Here is a 19763-nt window from a genome sequence, read left to right as displayed (position 1 = left end):
AAGGAATCTGTACATTCTCCCCGTGACTGTGTGGGTTTCCTCTGGATGCTCCGGTTTCCTCCCACAGTCCCGAGATGTACTGGTCTGTGGGTTAATTAGTCATTGTAAATTGTCCCCTAGTTAAGTTAGGGTTAAATGGACTGCGTGGCTTGAAGGGTTGGAAAGGCCTATTCCATGCTGTAGCTCAATAAATAATAATGTGCAGAACCTTCATTGATCTAAGCAATTTCTGTGCATATCCCAGAGTGTCAGATTGATCAAAAGAGTTTTTCAGTGTCAAACACCCATGTGTCTTTGACTGTGGACCAAACTAAATGGAACTATTGTATCATCCATGGTTCCGTTCATTCCAAGCAGAATTTAAAGCAGAAGCATGTTCTAGCTTGGTTTACAATAGTCCCACTGTGTGTATTATAATAGCCCGATTTAGGCCCAACTGGGATAGTCAAACCAGAAATGGTTCCAATCTGGAGATACAAGCGCTTAGAGGAAATCGTTATGGAGTCATGGCATCGTGGATTGGTCTGTGATGAACACAGCATCCTCTCAGCTAGTCCCAGTTGGCTGTGTTGGGCCCAGAACGTTCCAAGCCCTTCCATTCCACACACCTATCCAAATGTTAACATTCTACCCACATTGACCACTTCACCTAGCAGCTATTCCAGGTACTCTCTGTTCTCCATGTAAAGAAGTTACCTCTCAGATCTCTTTTAAATCTCTCTGCTCTTATGTTGTACCTGTGCCCGCTAGTTTTGGACTCCTGGGGAAAAAAACTGTGATCATCCAATTTATCCTTACTCCACATGATTTTATAAGAACATAAGAAATAGGGGCAGGAGTAGGCCATCCTGCCGATCGAGCCTGCCCCACCATTCAATAAGATCATGGCTGATCTGTCCGCAAACTCAGCTCCATCTACCTGCCTTTTCCCCGTAACCCTTAATTCCCTTACGATGTAAAAACTTATCTAATTGTATATTAAATATATTTAGTGAGGAGGCCTCAACTGCTTCCCTGGGCAGAGAATTCCACAGATTCACCGCAGTTAGATTTCATCCTCCATCTGAATGTGAAATTCAATCATACTATGATCACACTTTCCAGGAGCATCCCTGACTACAAGATCATTAATCTTACCTGTCTCATTGCACAGGACTAGATCTAAGATAATATTTTCCCTTGTAGGTTCACTAACATGCTGCTCGAGAAAGCCATCACGGATGCATTCTATGAAGTCCTCCTCAAGACTTCCTTGACCAACCTGATTCACTCAGTCTATATGGAAGTTAAAATCCCCCATGACAACTGCCATTCCGTTCTTACAAACCTCAGTTATTTCTTCGTTAATCGCTTCTGACACTGCAATATTTTTATTAGGTGGCCTATAGACAACACCCATCAGTGATTTTTTCCCTTTATTGTTCTTAATTTCTACCCAGATGGACTCAACATCCTGCTCCGTAGATCTTATATCATCTCTCACAATCACCCTGATCTTATCCGTAATTAAGAGCTCCTCTGCCTTCCTGCCTATCTTTCCATATTACCTGATACCCTTGGACATTTAATTCGCAGTCATCTCCACCTTGCAACCAGGTTTCTGTAACGGCCACTAAATCATATGCCTTGGTACTGATCTGTGCCACAAGTTCACTAACCTTGTTTCTAATATTACAGGCATTTAGATAACGTGCCCTTATACTCATTATCCTTTTAGAATCTAGTGACCTATGCAATTTTTGCTTTTTACTTCTATGCACTCTACTCTTACTTTTTTCTACACTAATTCCAGCTTTGGTCTCTGCATCACTTCCCTCTTCTTTTCTGTGTGGGTTCCCATCTCCCTGCCATATTAGTTTAAAGCCTCCCCAACAGCACTAGCAAACAATCTCTCTAGGACATTGATCCTGGCCCTGCCCAGATGTAAACGTAAACTTCTCTGAAGTCATCCCTCGTTTTCCTGCACTCCAGGGAATAAAGATCCAGTATGGCCAACCTCTCCCTATAATGCAGGGCTTCCAGTCAAGGCAGCATAGTTGTAAGTCTCCTCTGCACTCTCTCCACTCTTTCCCATAACAGAGTGAACAAAACTGTATGCAATACCTCAAGTGCAGCCTCACAACAGCATATAGCTGCAACACAATGTCCCTGCTCCTAAACTTTATTCCCTGACTGATGGAGGCCAGTGTGCTAAACCTGTCCTTCACCATCCTGACTACTTGTCTGACCACCTTCAGTGAACAGTACACTTACACCTCTAGTTCCTCTGTCCCACAGCACTCGTCAGAGCCCTGCCTTGTACAAGTCCTACCCGGTTTGACTATGGACTGTAATGTAATATGAAAAGGTGAAATGCGAAGCACTGGAACTAAATTATTACCATAGTTAGTGGAAATATTGGTACCAATGACACAGGTAGGAAAAGGGAAGAGGTCCTGAAAACAGTTAGGAGTTAGGAAGGAAGTTGAGAAGCAGAACCACAAAGATAGTAATCTCTGGATTACTGCCTGTGCCACTTGACAATGAGTATAGGAATAGAATGAGGTGGAAAATAAATGTGTGGCTGAGGGATTGGAGTGGGAGCAGGGATACAGATTTCTGGATCATTGGGACCTCTTTTGGGGCAGGTGTGACCTGTACAAAAAGGATAGGTTGTACTTGAATCCCAGGGGGACCAATATCATGGCAGGGAGGCTACCGGGGAGAGTTTAAACTAGAATTATTGGGGGGGTGGGAACCGAACTGAAGTGACTGGGGAAGAGGAGGTTAGCTCACAAATAGAGAAAGCTTGTAGACAGTGCGAAAGGGAGGTTAGGCAGGTGATAGAGAAGGGACACGCTCAGACAGATGGTTTGAGATGTGTCTATTTTAATGCAAAGGGCATAGTGAACAAAGCAGATGAGCTTAGAACTTGTACTTGGAGCTATGATGTGGTTGCCATTACAGAGACTTGGATGGCTCAGGGACAGGAATGGTTGCTTCAAGTGCTGGGTTTTAGATGTTTCAGAAAGGATAGGGAGGGAGGCAAAAGAGGTGGGGGCATGGCACTGTTGATCAGAGATAGTGTCACTGCTGCAGAAAAGGTGGACATCATGGAGGGATTGTCTATGGAGTCTCTGTGGGTGGAGGTTAGGAACAGGAAGGGGGTCAATAACTTTACTGGGTGTCTTGTATAGGCTGCCCAATAGTAACAGAGATATAGAGGAGCAGATAGGGAAACAGATCCTGGGAAAGTGTAATAATAACAGAGCTGTTGTGATGGGAGATTTTAATTTCCCAAATATCGATTGGCATCTCCCTAGAGCATATATGTCAAACTCAAGGCCCGCGGGCCAAATCCGGCCTGCGGTGGAATTATCTTTGGCCCGCGAGATAATATCTAATTACTATTAAAGCTGGCCCCAGTAATCGAAGCGCCTATGGCGTATGATATGGCTAATGCTGAGTTTATTCAGGTACCAGGTTTTCAGGGGTTTAGTGTTTATTCGGCAGTCTTGCTCGGCAGTCTTCTTCATAAGAAACGAAATTTGTAAAGTGAAACACTTTGTAGTTATAGCAGAGACTGAGACACATGAGAGCAGGCTGAAAAAACGGAGGCAACGAAAGCTGCGTTCGCACGCGTCCGACTGATCCGGCCCGCATGAAGCTGCATTTTGCTCAATCTGGCCCGTGACCTAAAATGAGTTTGACACCCCTGCCCTAGAGCAAGGGGTTTAGATGGGGTGGAGTTTGTTAAGTGTGTTCATGAAGGTTTCTTGACACAATATGTAGATAAGCCTACAAGAGGAGAGACTGTACTTGATTTGGTATTGGGAATTGAACCTGATCAGGTGTCAGATCTCTCAGTGGGAGAGCATTTTGGAGATAGTGATCATAATTCTATCTCCTATATATGGATTTCAGCAAGGCACTTAATAAGGTACCCCATGCAAGGCTTATTGAGAAAGTAAGGAGGCATGGGATCCAAGGGGACCTTGCTTTGTAGATCCAGAACTGGCTTGCCCACAGAAGGCAAAGAGTGGTTGTAGATGGGTCATATTCTGCATGGAGGTTGGTCACCTGTGTGCCTCGGGGATCTGTTCTGGTACCCTTACTCATCGTGACTTTTATAAATGACCTGGATGAGGATGTGCAGGGATGGGTTAGTAAGTTTGCTGATGACACAAAGGTTGATGGTTTTGTGGATAGTGTGGAGGGCAGTCAGAGTTTACAGCAGGACGTTGATAGGATGCAAAATTGGGCTGAGAAGTGGCAGATGGAGTTCAACCCAGATAAGTGTGAGGTGGTTCATTTTGGTAGGTCAAATATGATGACAGAATATACTATTAATGGTAAGACTCTTGGCAGTATGAGAGATCAGCGAGATCTTGGAGTTGGAGACCATAGGACATTCAACGCAGCTGTGCAGGTTGACTCTGTGGTTAAGAAGATACATGGTGTATTGGCTTTCATCAATCATGGAATTGAATTTACGAGCCGAGAGGTAATGTTGCAGCTATAAAGGACCCTGGTCAGACCTCACTTGGAGTACTGTGCTCAGTTCTGGTTACCTCACTACAAGAAGGATGTGGAAACCATAGAAAGGGTGCAGAGGAGATTTACAAGGGTGTTACCTAGATTGGGGAGCATGTCTTATGAAAACAGGTTGAGTGAACTTGGCCGTTTGTCCTTGGAGCGACGGGGGATGAGAGGTGACCTGATAGAGGTGTATAAGATGATGAGAGGCATTGATCATGTGGATAGTCAGGGGCTTTTTCCCAGGGCTGAAATGGTTGCCACAAGAAGACACAAGTTTAGGGTGCTGGGGAGTAGGTACAGAGGAGATGTCAAGGGTAAGTTCTTACACAGAGAGTGGTGAGTGCATGGAATGGGCTGCAGGCATCAGTGGTGGAGGTGGATAGGATAGGGTCTTTTAAGAGACCTTTGGATAGGCACATGGAGCTGAGAAAAATAGAGGGCTATGGGTAAGCCTAGTAATTTCTAAGGTAGGGATGTGTTTGGCACAACTTTGTGGGCCAAAGGACCTGTATTGTGCAGTAGGTTTTCTATGTTTCTAAATAATATTGCCAATAACTGTGTGTCAGTAATAATGTGCCACAAGCAGTAACTGATTAGATGTAAGGTTTCAGCTAGATAAATGACAGACATACACTATATACACATTTTGAGGCTCCCCAACACTTTACTGCAGCACTAATAATTGGGGTGTGTGCATAAATTTGGATAAAATACCTATTTAACAAGGAATAGATACTCTGTCTGGGTGGATTTGGAAGATGAGTTTATCAAATATGACTTTGCTTTTTCTACATAGGCCTGATCAAAAAAGCTTCTGGAACCAAACATTATCTGACAATTGTACTAGTATTAAGCATTGTATTAAATATTGTCTTACTTACCTTGTTATTAACATTTCAAATTCTGAAATCATGTCTCTGCTTCTTTTCTGTGTCTTAGAATATCATCAATGTACGGCTGGGACGGGTAAGAAATAATTTCCAATAATGTCATTGATTCCTTTAGCCTACTCGATAAAAATCAGATTTATATAAGATTTATATCTTTATCCTAACAATAATCAGATACATGACAGTATAAATTCAGCAAGGATACTGTAGCAGTAGCAACGGAAGTGAAGCTGTAGTTATATAGACTCTTGGCCAGATCTAACGAAGATTCATGTTATGATCTCTACCTCATTGTACAAAGATATTTGGATTGCAGAATGGCTATAAAGAATAAGTAGATTCTGTACTTAAAGTACTTTTAAATCAACCTGTTAAAGTACTTCAAGGACATTTTGGAACTATCAATTGTATAATAAAGCAACACACACAAGATGCTGGAGGAACTCAGCAGGTCAGGCAGCGTAGATGGAAATGAATAAACTATTGACGTTTCGGGCTGAGATCCTCCTTCAGGACTAAGTTGTATAATAAGACCAAATAAATTAATTCTTTGTTGTTGGAGTGGTAGCACCAATTACCTATTACAAAGTTCTCAGAAGACAGGAAAGATTTTGTTTCATCGTCTGTCTGAAATAGATTTTGGCTCAAGTTTCTACCAACAGAGACCTGTGAAACTTAAGAGAGTAAAATTCTTCCTTAGTCCTAATCTGTGTTCTTGTAACCCCAGCCTGACCCTTATAAAATGCTCATGCAGTCAAGTTTCCTTTGGGTTGCTCTTTCGCACTACTCTAAAGATGTGTAATTGTGGGAATATTATTGAGTATATAGTGTAGTAACAAATCTCCTTTGCTTGGATTGGAACCAGGACTGGACCATTAAATTTCTCATTTGAGGTAGGCAGGAATATCAGCAGACTGTGTTACTGATTGATACCAATCCACTACGGTCATTGCTAGACCTTTCAGAAGAAATATACTTGTTGACAAAAAAACTCTCAGAAGCATTTATCCTCATTGAAAGAATGCAACATCTCCTTGTAGTCATGAGAAACCTTGGACCCTAACTGCTCAAAGTGGAGAAGGAGCATTGAGGATGGTATTGAGAACAGCAGGTCCAAACGTAGAGATGAACACTCAAACATTGTGTGAGTGCCGGACGGAGAATATCACTTCACAGACCTACCCTCTCAGTCCCATCAGCTGCAACCTCCCCTCAGACGTGCCAGAACCCAGGGACAAACCAAGAACAAGTTGCAGCTCCAAGCAGGTACCAGCAGATCAAAGGTTATCAATGGGTTTCCCTGAAACTACATTGCAAATTACAGGCAACCCAATGCTACGAGCAGACATTTCCATGTACACAGAACACTGAAACACTTCAAAGTCAAGGCAGTAATTGTCACATGATTGGGATGCAACAACTGATGTCATAATACCCACCACCCTGAGGGAAAATAACACTTCAAACTGAGAACATCGGGATTAGACCAATGTACACACAAAGAAGTAAAGCCCAACCCATCTTTGGAGTAAGTTGTCATGAGAGCTGGTCATTGCTGGAAATTTATTTACTGGCCAAGTTTATACAGTGACCTTGAATCATTAGAAAGCAAGTACATTATATGCCGAAGTTCTAAAAGCAAGCTACAAAAACCTACTTTGCAGTCTTGGCCAAGGCCACCAGGCCATTGGATAGGGAACTGGCATCCATAAAAAGAGGAAATGACTATTTCCTGATACTGAACAGAAAACTGAAGTGAAACACAAGTAAATCTGCTCAGCAAATGATAGATGAATGGAAGTCTGTCTCTGCATGTCCCAGCTTACCTGAAGAGATTGTTTCAAATGGACACCATGCTGTCTGCCTAAAAACTATATTCACAGGGTCACAAGTCATGATCAAACGAAAGCAAAGTCCCGATGATGCTGGAAATCTGAAATAAATATTCTAGAAAGAAGCAGAGAATCTTTTGTTTTGATGACCCTAGATCAGAATGGTTAGCTAGCCTAGGTCTTGTTTACACAAACACGAGGAAATCTGGAGATGCTGGAAATTCAAGCAACACACACAAAATGCTGGTGGAATGCAGCAGGCCAGGCAACATCTATAGGAAGAAGCACTGTTGACGTTTCGGGCCGAGACCCTTCGTCAGGATTAACTGAAAGAAAAGATAGTAAGAGATTTGGAAGTAGGAGGTGGAGGGGGAAATCCGAAATGATAGGAGAAGCCAGGAGGGGGTGGGGTGAAGCTAAGAGCTGGAAAGGTGATTGGCAAAAGGGATACAGAGGTGGAGAAGGGAAAGGATCATGGGACGGGAGGCCTAGGGAGAAAGAAAGGGGGAGGGGAGCACCAGAGGGAGATGGAGAACTAAGAGTGATGGGCAGAGAGAGAAAAGAAAGGGAGTGGGGGAATAAATAAATCAGGGATGGGGTAAGAAGGGGAGGAAGGGCACTAACGGAAGTTAGAGAAATCAATGTTCATGCCATCAGGTTGGAGGCTACCCAGACAGAATTCCCAGACAGGTGTTGTTCCTCCAACCTGAGTGTGGGATGGAATATAAGATGTTGCATTCCCATTCCCATTCTGATATGTCTATCCATGGCCTCCTCTACTGTCAAGATGAAGCCACACTCAGGTTCAAATGTTGATTGTTTCAGTTATTCCACAACCAAAATGCTTGCAGATGGAAAAAAAAAGCATGAGTGCTAGCATTGTGAAGCAGTGATTGGTGGAGACAACTACAACTTGATTGAAGTTCATGTCACATTCCCTGTAACAGAGTCAACTGAAAACAAATTAAAAAAGGTACTGGATGCCACCTTATATTCCATTTGGGTAGCCTCCAACCCGATGTCATGAATATCGATTTCTCCTTCGAGTAACTGGATGTTTCAAGCAAGTACACCCACGCTTACACCCAAATGTGAGCACAATGAATATTCAACCATTAAGTTTCCCCCACCCCCGACCCTATCTCTAAACATTGCAAGGCTGGTTCAAATGAAGGAGACTTCACAACCCATTTGATTCACTGTTTTGGTATTTGCCTTTTTATTACTCTTGAATGCCTTTGATGTAAAGAAATAATCACTTCTTTACTTCATACAGTTTTCTCATTTTCCAGTCCTTTGCTCATGCAACTTTACAACTGAAGTATATTGACAAGCATTTAATATAGCTGAACTTACCTGCTTCCTTTCATGCTCATCTGAGTCAAAGAATTAACAAGGATCTGAATCTGGTAGTGTTAGTGATTTGGGATCTTCATACAGATTGCTGAAGCCCACTTGACCGGCATTTTTCTAATTCCTCTTCAACTGAACGCTGCACTCTTTTAGTGATTTCTTTTCTCTTGACATATATTGTGCTAGAACTCTTCCTCCTCAGATTGTCCTCTGTGTGAGCACAAAGACTAAAGATGTCAGAAACGGAATTATTCCTTGGAGTTTGATTGGGCTTCACATGGTGCTCACTGTTCTCACTAAAGTATTGCTCCTGATCTGAGACATGTTTGTTCCATCCGATTCTCCTCCTTTCAGGTGGCTTCAAGGTTGAAATATACTAGCATAGTGGACAAGTTTGTTGTTAGAAAGAACCATTCTTCTGAAGTGTCTGCATTTTACTTATCCATCTGCTTTCATTGCATTTAATGAGCCTTGTTTCAATAATAACAATCTATATTTATAGAATTTAGTAAAAGTGATACCAATAACATAAAAGCTTTTTCACAACAACCACAAAGTAGGATGTTAATTCCAACGACTAGAAACTTAATACCAGAAAATAGAGAAACCGAGTTTTGCCCCTCAGGTAAACTCCGCTATTTTTACAAGGATTTTTAAAAATTGTTTCTCAACGCCATTCTTCTGCCTTCTCCCCGTAACCTTTAACCCCCCCCCCAACTAGTCAAGAACGTATTAACCTCTGCTTTTAAAGTATCCAATGACACGTCCTCCTCGGCCCTTTGATTTGTCATCCTCTGGCTAGGTTCTAAGGAATATATTTGGAGCAGAGAGAGCTTTAAGAAGTTTGGACGAGGAATTCTGGAGCCTGGAGCCAAATCAGCTCAGGACATACTGCTGTCAGTGGGAGAGTTCTTAAATCTGAGGATGTATAGGAGGTCAGAGCTGGAGGAGAACAAAGATCCAGAATATGTGAAGCCTGGAAGATTTTCTAGCACATGAAGAAGGAAAGCTTTGTTGATCGACTGAAACTTTACAGTATATTTAAATAAAATAATGCCAATTTAAAGAAAATAATAAACTGTTTTTTCCAAAACAAAGCGATATGCTTTTCTTTTATACCTCAGACATTTAGTGTTACATTAAAGGTCAGACTGTCTGTCTGTCAATTTTGCCCAAGAAGTTCAGATCTGTTGTTTCTGAAATACCTCCATGTATAATCAAAACCTTTTCATCTATGACAGTGGATAATGGCAACCAACTGAATACGCTCTGTAGTAATTTCAATATTCTAGTTCTGTGCACCTAAAACAAATATAAAAATCCTAAGCAAACAGTATTCAAATAAACAAAGACAACTTTATCAATGTTTTCAGAGAAGTCACAGAAATAACTCAAATGTTCACCTGGTATTTTTGCATCACTTCCTTTGTGAATCCATACCTGGAATAGTGAAATACAGTGATAACTGAATGAATTAAGTTTCAAGAAATAAAAGTGGTTCAATAAGCCTCATCAATAAGAGCCTTAGTTATAGAACGCTACGGTGCAAACAGGCCCTTTGGCCCATGTTTGCTCTTTGGCCCATCTAGTCTTGCTGAACTATTAATCAGCCTAGTCCCATCGACTGCACCTGGACCATAGCCTTCCATATCTCACTCATCTATGTACCTATCTAAATTTCTTTTTAATGTTGAAAAGAATTTTAAAAATTTTTTTAATGACCCTGTGTTTGCTACTTCCGCTGCAGTCATTTCACACTCTGGGTGAAGAAGGTCTCTCATCTTGTATTAAACATTTCACCTTTCACCCTTTATTCATGATATCTAGTTCTAGTCTCACCCAACCTCAGGGGAAAAAGCATGCTTGCATTAACCCTACTATACCCCTCATAATTTTGTATATCTCTAACAAATTTTGCCTCATTTTCCTATGCTCTAGGGAATAAAGTCTTAACGTGTGTAAGCTCTCCCTATAACTCAGATCATCAACATTCTTACAAATTTTCTCTGCACTCTTTCAATGTCATTGGATTACAGCCAGAGTATTACGTGCAGTTTTAGGTAACACAAGAACATAAGAAGCAGAAGTCGACAATTCAGCCTCATTTTATCTGCTCTGTTATGCGTTCAGTAGGATTATGGATGATCTTTTATCCCAGTAACTAACTCAATATCTCCCCAATTCCTTATTGCCATAAAAATCTTTTGAAGGCAGGCCAAAGTTTTCTTCTTAATTGCAAGAACAGAATATGGACATTCAATCTAAATTATCTGGATAAAATGTTATGTGGAAATTTGATACATTTTGGTACCTTGAATGGTAACAGTAAAGATCATTTTCTCTGGTTTAAAAGTTCTTGACTAAAGGAGATAACTATGATACAGTATTGCTAATGCTGGGATTTGAATGAGGGGATAGATACTTTGACAAACTGTAAAACTGGAGTCAGGCTATCTGTGTAGGGGGTTAGGAAGTACATTATCATCCAGAGAGGTATTGAAGACATTTTATATTTTGGCCAAAGATGTGCCGCTTAACTTCTTTGTGCAGAGGGGTTGAAACTCTACTGCAAAAGTAAGTAGATTCTGGCTTTATTAATTATTTCAAAGCTGATTTTAGTAACAATACCAAACCATCCTTTAGTTTACTCTACAGTACAAATAAAATTCCTTTAATATAGTAAAGAATATCACTAAAGCATGACTAAAATAAAGTTTGACATTGTGATATAAAGATGACCAAATGCTTGGCCGGAGAGGAAAGTTTTATGGAGATTCTAAAAGGAGAAGTGTAGAAAAGTTTAGAGAGGAGCAGTAGAATTTATGCTTTGGCAGCTGAAGGCTTGAAGACTATTGAGGTGTTTAAAAGCTGTGATTGGCAAGGAATCAGAATTGGAGTTTTGGACAGTGATAGGGCTGAAAAAAATGCAAAGTGGAGAAAGGATCAAGGTTGTGTTGTGATTTGAATAAAACTCTGGTGCCCACTAGATGCTGATTTGATGAGGACATTCAAACGCGCAGTGTTCAACCAGAAACCATCGAGTGTCAGTGAACACAGGGATGACAATGGACTGGTGCAAGTTAGGACCCATGCAATGATGTTTAGAGTGATCTCAAGTTTGTAAAGGAGGATGATTTGTGACTGGTTTTGTTACAGGGCCAAAACTTTCAGGGAAATTGGAGACTGGCTGGAGATTGTGACAAAAACAACTGCAAAAGAAACTCAGCCAATCAGGAAGCTTTTGTAGAGGAAAATGGATGGTCAATGTTTCAGGTTGAGACTCTTCATTTGTGGCAGATTTTCACTCTGTTAAATGGTTATTGGTAGCACAGGCTTTGAAGGGAAGAAAGCCCTATTTTTCCAATATTCCACCCATTATAATAGCATGAGTATCAAGTCTGCTGGAAAAGAACTGAGAAAATCTAGCACCTCTGATGGAGTTCATCTTTTCACTGCCAGTTTTTATGAGGTTCAGTGATTGATTACCTGCACTTGCTGTATAGTTCACTGGACAACAGAGATTTTGCATCCTGAATACTTTTGGATGTATCATATGTATTTTGGGCTGCTGATCATGAAAATCATCATGAAATTTCCCTATCATGATCCTTTTTTTGTTATCTCCCGTATTTTTATTTCAATTCATAATTCAAGTCAATTAACATGTTGCCCACAATGTAAGCTGAAAGGTTTTCCTGTTTCTTCAAATTCCTATGTGATACAAGTAGTCTGAAATTATATTTGTGTTCAGCTTCAAGCAGTCTATTAAAACAAAAAAAATTCTAAGGAAGCAACACTTTAGAAAAAAAATGTTGTCCAGTGTTGTCTTTTGTAGTTTATTCAAGTAATTATTATTTAGCCTTTGACAGATTATGCCTTGACAAAGTACATACAAAGCTCCACTCAATTCTCCTCACCCCTTGTGTCTGATAGGTGTTGTTCCAAAACTGCCCACTAGATGGTGATCAGGAACTGGGATTCTGGTTGATCCCACATTGCCCTCCTGAAGCTCTAGTGGCCCAATAGGCACTGCAGTCTTACTGCTCTGTAGGATCAACAGATTCATTGAAACACGATGCAGGAACCCAACACAAATAATGAATGGATTTTGCTGAGTTTTCACCTTAAATTGATGATATGATTTTCATGGTTGCCTCTGTTTAAATAGATTCCTTTTGGATAGACGAAGAGAAATGCAAACAGGATCAGGAGAATCTCAATAGAATGCTTCCCTCTGTCTCCATTAAAGACATACACCTTCTCTGGAGATGGAAGCCCATTCTGGTTGATGGAAAAAAAATCAGGTTAACAATGAGAAATGTTTTAAATGACCTAAACAGTGATAAGTGCAGCAACATATTACCTATTTGTCATATAACTGGATAATTTCAACATGTTTAAATGGGTGAAAATCATAACACCGCTGATTTTCAATTTCTTTAAGTCAATATGGGCCACTTCACACCACTCTCTAATAACAGCTTCCCTTCCTCGGTCCTCTGTTCAATGCTCTGAAGAGGTATCAGTTGAAATGAAAACTCACTCCAGCTACTCTGGTTCCAAACGTGATTATAAGATTATTAAAGGGCTACAATACTGTATTGTCTGTAAAGTAAAAGAATGAGAGCCAACCTTATAGTCTCATGAGGGGTTTGACAAGGTAGTTGCTGTGAGATGAATCCTGGGGTCCAGTGTCTAAGAATTTGGAATTGCCCAATGTAGACCTGAGGTGAAGAGGAAATTCTCTCAAATGGTTGACGCCCTTTGGAATACTCTAAAATGTAGTCACTGGGTATAATCAGACTGAGATCGTGTAACACATGCAAAATGTTGGAGGAACTCAGCTAGCCAGGCAGTAACATTGGAGGGATGTTGTTTCAGCCCAAGATCATCAGGACAGAAAAATAGATTATTGGGGATTGATAATTTGTGGGGATTTGGGATGTAAAGTGGAGTTGAAGCTAATAATCAGATCAGATGATGATCTTATCAAGTGATAGGGCAGGCTCCACGTGATGGATGGCTGGAGGTAGGATGAGTGTGGGAAGACAGGATTAACTTAGATGAGAATCTGGGTCTCCTGCCCCTAAGCTTTTGTGCTGCACTCCTTACTGACTAGTTTAAAATGAACAGATGGAAGTGCAATGCCTCCCAGATCCTTAACCATACTCCAGGCCACTCTAGTCACCCTGGAAAGCTCTAGCATGGATTTGATTGACTCTGCCTGTGTTAGATGAGGGAAGGGTGCATTCTGAGCTGATCATGTGCAGTCAGCTGAAACCTGGATGACGGGTGTTCTGAGGGTGGAGGGTTATATCAAGATGTGCAGGCTTGGGATTGGGCTGTTTGCTGCGGCAACGTCAAGGACAGCAGGAGCAAGCAGTTATGTTGTGGTTGGGTATAGACCAATGGACCAAAGCAGAATTTCAGAGCACTAAATACCCAGATGGTCAAGGATGTGCAGCAGCCCCATAGAGATGGGAAGCAGGGTAGATGGTTATGTGATTGAATGGGAGCAGATTCAACGACTAAAGCTGCTGCAGAAACAGGAGATTGTTTGTTTACCCATTCCAGATCTAACATGAAGTACCTCAGGACCAATTCTACATATTTATCACAAGATAGCAGGTCACTTTATCACACTTCTGCCATGCAAACTCAGGAGAATAGGTAGAGAAGACTCCAGAAAACAAACCTAACCCCCACACAACACAATATTGGAAGACAGGCAGCAGCAGTTGTTACAACTGCACTTGCCTTGTGAAATGTTGATTCTTTTAATAGCGTCATTGGGCAAGGTGGCAGGAAGACAGCCTCGGACTCCTCAGGGACAGCCTCCAAGTCAGCCTTGACCTTCAAATAAACCAACCATTCACTGAGAATTTCCTTACCGCCTAGGAAGAGCACTGACCTGCGTGGCTCTGCTCTCTGGGCATCAGAATGAGACCTGCACGTTTCAAGTATCTCAGGACACAGCTGGCTCTACAAGTTGTATAAATAACCAGCTGAACTCCAGGAAATCCTTTCATTCAAAAACAGAGCGTAATGTCGTCTCTTTCTCTGTCCAGCGATCGGTGAATGGTATTTTCACCAGTGAATAAGCATGAGCACCTGCTTCACAGGGCCTTGCTTTACACAGTGACTACACACATTCACCACTGGAGTTCAGGGTCTGCATCATGTATCATGTTAGCTTGCAATAAGTGGAAAGTCAATACAATGTGTACCTTTGTGGGCAAGTTGTGACTACAGTTTGTGTCTTTTAGCCAAAGACTAGTGACGGACATAAGAGCAGAAACATTCGCAAGCAAGATTAAGATGTTGTTTATGTCCAAATAGCAATTTCATGAGTCAGATTAGCAATTGCAAATGGAATCCAATCCCATCAAGTGCAAGGTGATGTGCTTTGGGAAACCAAATAGGGGTAGAACATATACGGCAATTGAATGGGCTCTGAGGAATGATGAGCGAGAAAAACAGACTAAAGAGTCCAAGTCCACAGTTTCTTGAAAATGCCAACAATGCATTTTGGGTATAGTGTAATGAACTAGCTGGGAACTGGAGTAATAGTTTCTGATGGACTCTAGATCGTGGTCTCCAGGGGCTTGCTGTTGCTTGCATGGTGGGTGGTGGGGGGAGGGCTCATACTTTTGCTGGAGCAAGTTGGGGGGAAAGGGGAGGGTTAACGCTTTTGCTGCTGCTTGTGCATGGGGGGCTTCAGGGTTGGTGCATTTTTCTGTCATTCATCCTTTGGGATTTTTTTCTGTTTCATGGATGTCTGTGAAGAGTAAGGATTTCAGGTTGCGTGCTGTATACATTCTCTGTTATTAATCTGAACCATTGAACCATGAAGTATTGTGAGCAGTTTTGGTCCCCTTATCTAAGAAAGGATGTGCTGGCATTGGAAAGGGTCCAGAGGAGGATTTCGAGAATTAGTCTGGGAAAAAAAGAGTTAAATATGAGGAGCATTTGATGGCTCGGCTGTACTCACTGGAGTTTAGAAAAATGAGGCGGGGGGTGGAGGTCTCACTGAAATCTATCAAATATTGAAAGGCCTGGATAGAGGGAGATAGAGAGGATGTTTCCCATAGTGGCAGAGTCCAGGACTAGAGGGCACAGCCTCAGAATACAAAGACAACCTTTAGAACAGAGATGAGGAGGAATTTCTTTAGCTGGAGGATGGTGAATCTGTGGAATTCATTGCCACAGATTGTTGTGTTCTTTATATTTATATGTACTGTGGGTTACTAATAAAGAAACATCTTCTGGAAGAAATAGAACTTATATTTAACAACAACCACATGTTTACAATGCCATGTTTTCTCAATCTTTCTATCATTTCTGCGCATGCTCAAAACTCTCTCCAATCACGTTCTTACATGTCATATCGCCACATCTTCCTTTTCTTAAAAAGAAAAACAATTAGCAACATTGACCAGAGCAAATGCATAATTTAACATGTCTCTATCAGTCTCTCTGGGGGTTTATGAACATGAATAGACCTTCTAAGTGGTTCACACAGTTCTTGTGTTTCATTGTTATTCCCAAGTTTTGTCTGGTCTGCATCAGTTAACTGAAACTCTGAAGTTGGCTCTTTCTTGAGGTCTTTGTGATTTCTTCTTAACACTGCTCCTTCTTCTGTCTGGACCTTGTATGATCTGGGTTGTACTTCTTCAAGTACTGTAGCTTTCTGTGTCCATGTGTTCATTTTATCTTGTATCCTTACTTCATCTCCTTGGTGTAGTTCAGGTAATGGATGAGAACATCTGTCAAAGTATGTCTTCTGCTTTGCTTTGTGTTCATCTTTCCATCTTCTCACTTGTTCACCTCCCTCTGTTCTCAGAAGGCTCTCATCTATTGGCAAATTGATCTGAAATGACGTCCAATCAAGAGCTGAGCAGATGAAAATCCACATTCAAGTGGAGTACTGTGACTGGCTAACAAAGCTTTATAAAAATCACCTCCACTATCATTTGCTTTGTGCATCAGCTTCTTGATCATTCCTACCAACTTCTCAACCAATCCATTGGACTGAGGAGAAAATGGACTAGATGTTGTATGAACAAAGCCCCATTACTGAGCAAAATGTCTCATGCATTCACCATTGAATTGTGGACCATTGTCTGTGAAAACTTCATCAGGTACACCATGTCAGGAAAAAACTGATTTTATGCATGTAATTACATTCTCTGCAGCTGTTCTGCTCAGACCACACAACTCAGGATACAATGAGTAATAATCTGTTATTAGTAGATAATCTTTGTTGTCAGTTACAAAAAGATCAATGCCTACCTTCTGATAAGGTCTCTGAGGACCAGGATGTGGATGCAGTGGCTCCTTCCGGTTGTTAGGTTGGTATTTAAGGCATATTTGACAAGAAGACAACCATTCTGCAATGTCTTGATTCATCCTGGGCCAAAACATCACTTACCGCACCCTTCTCTTACATTTTTCAATACCTAGGTGGCATTCATGAATTTTCCCAAGAATTTCTTTTTGAGACTTTTAGGAATCACAATTCTGCTACCTTTGTACAATATCCCATCCACAATAGATAGTTCTGATCTGTGGTTCCAATATCCTTGTACTTCTGAGGTACAGTCATGCCTATTATCTGGCCATCCATCCATCACCACTTGCATTACCTGACTGAGAATTTTGTCCTTCTCTGTCTCAAGATGTAGCAGTTCCAACTTCTTGGGAGCAACAGGTGCAGTTTCTATGATCATATCAACAAATGCCTGAACATCAACAGCGACCCTGTGACTGTCTTTTGTTGTTGGATCCACACCTCTGGAAAGAGTGTCAGCCCTGTACATGAATTTTCCAGGTGTGTATGACACATTCAATGCATACCTTTGCAATTTGATCATCATTTGCTGAATTTGCAAAGGACAGTCACCTAAAGGCTTGTGAAACAATGCAATCAGAGGCTTATGATTAGTTTCATTATCAATAGATGGCCCTATCACAAACTGATGATATTTCTTGCAAGCAAACATAATGCTGAGCAATTCTTTTCCAATTTGTGCATACCTTGTTTCTGGATCAGATAATGAATGAGATGCATATGCCACTGCCCTTATCATGTTTCTGGAGTAATACCGCTTGTCTGCTTGAGATGAATTACATGAGATTTTGATGGGTCTCTCAGCATCACAGAATTTCAACACAGGTTCTTTAATGAGCATTTCTCGAGATTTTGCCATTCCTTCTCCTGTTCATGATTCCAGCTCCATTTGTTTTTCTTTTCTGTTATCTGCCTCAATGGAAGATTGGGCATGAATTTTCCCATATAGTTGACCATTCCCATGAACCTTTGAACATCCTTTTTACATTGCAGTCTTAGCATGGTCTCAATAGCAGAAACCTTCAATGGATCAGGATGCATACCCTCATCGCTGATGATATCACCCACAAAGGTAAGTTCAGTCACTCCTAATTGACATTTGTCTTTATTCAACTTCAGGTTTGCCTTGCGTGTTGCCTCGAAGACTTGTCTGAGTCTGGCGTCATGCTCTTGTTTAGATGATCCCCAAACAATAATATCGTCCATGGAAGTATCCACACCCTCAATGAGCTCATATAGCATGTGAATGGTTTTATGGTACACTTCAGGAGCTGATGCAATTCCAAACGGAAGCCAAAGAATACAGTATCTGGCAAAAGGAGTGTTAAAGGTACACAACTTTGAACTTGGTTCATCTAGTTTCAGTTGCCAGAATCCAGAGGATGCATCTAATTTACTAAAGTACTTTGCATTAGCAAACTGTGACATAACTTCTTCACGAGTAGGCAATTTGAAATGCTTTCTTTTAATGGCTCGATACAAGTCTCTTGGATTAAAGCAAATCCTGTTTTCCATTTTTCTTATCAACAATGACAAGCCAATTGACACATTCATCAATTTTTTTATGACTCCTCGCCGTTCCATTCTGTCAAGCTCTGTTTTCAGTTGATGACGTAATGCAAAAGGCACTTTTCTACATGGATGTACTACAGGTGGCACTGTGTTGTCAATTTTAATTGTGTGTTCTCTTGGAAGACAACCAAGCCCTTTGAACAAGTCCTCATACTCTTTCATCAAGTCTCTGTATTCTGACTCTGTGTCACTGTCCAGGACTAAGACTCTTTTCACCAAATTCAGTCTCTCACAGGCAGATAAACCCAGTATTGACTGTACATTCTTTGACAGCACCACAAATGAAAGCGTGTGCACAATATTTTTGTGTGATACTTTTGCCACACATGTTCCTTTAACTGGAATGTCTGGACCTGAATACCCAGTCACTTTTGTATTTGTCTCATGTAACTTTGGTCTTGGCTTTAATGCATTAAACTCAGATTCTGCAAGAACAATTACTTGTGCTCCAGTATCCAGTTTAAAGAGAATATTGTTATGGTTCACTTGCAATGGCATAGTCCAGTCATTCTTACTTTGTTTATTTTCACAAAGCATGTCTATATAAAACTCCTCACGTTCATTTTCAAGCACTGCATTTACGTTTTTTATTTCCTTTCCACTTCTGCAACAGGGTAAAAAATGTTTACTCTTACCACAGTCATTGCACATTTTCCCATACACTGGACACTGTATTGGCCAATGCTGCTGCCCACAGCGATCACATAGCTTTTTCTCTCAGATGATGTCTTGCTCTCTGTCGTTTTATTACTTTTTCTAATATGTTCGCACTTAATCACAGTGTCTACGTGGCAGCTCTCAATGAAAAGTTCTTTAGCCTGTGACAACACGGTTTCCGAAGCTTTGCAGAGCATCAAAGCTTTTTCCAAGCCTAAGTCTTGTTTTCTTAGCAGCCTTTCTCTCAGACCATTATCCAGAATGCCACAAACAATTCTGTCTTTAATGAGAGAGTCTGTCAGTTCTCCAAACTTGCATGTTTTACTCCGGTGTCTCAACTCAGTAACATATTGATCAATAGTTTCACCAGCTCTCTGCGTACATGTAAAAAATCTCTGCCACTTGTACGTCACGTTACGCTTCGGTATACAAAATACTTCAAATTTGTCCATTATCGATTTTAACTGTAAATTATCTCCATTTTCAAAAATAAAATGATTATACACCTCAATTGTGTCATCACCTATTATGTGGAGTAGAAGCACAGCTTTCCTTTTTTCTGGTTTTTCAATCCACTTCGCTGGCCAATAG

Source organism: Hemitrygon akajei, chromosome 13 (genome assembly GCF_048418815.1).
Source record: "Hemitrygon akajei chromosome 13, sHemAka1.3, whole genome shotgun sequence".
NCBI lineage: Eukaryota > Metazoa > Chordata > Chondrichthyes > Myliobatiformes > Dasyatidae > Hemitrygon > Hemitrygon akajei.
The sequence above is the reverse complement of the archived record's forward strand: the minus strand, read 5'-3'. Positions refer to the sequence as shown.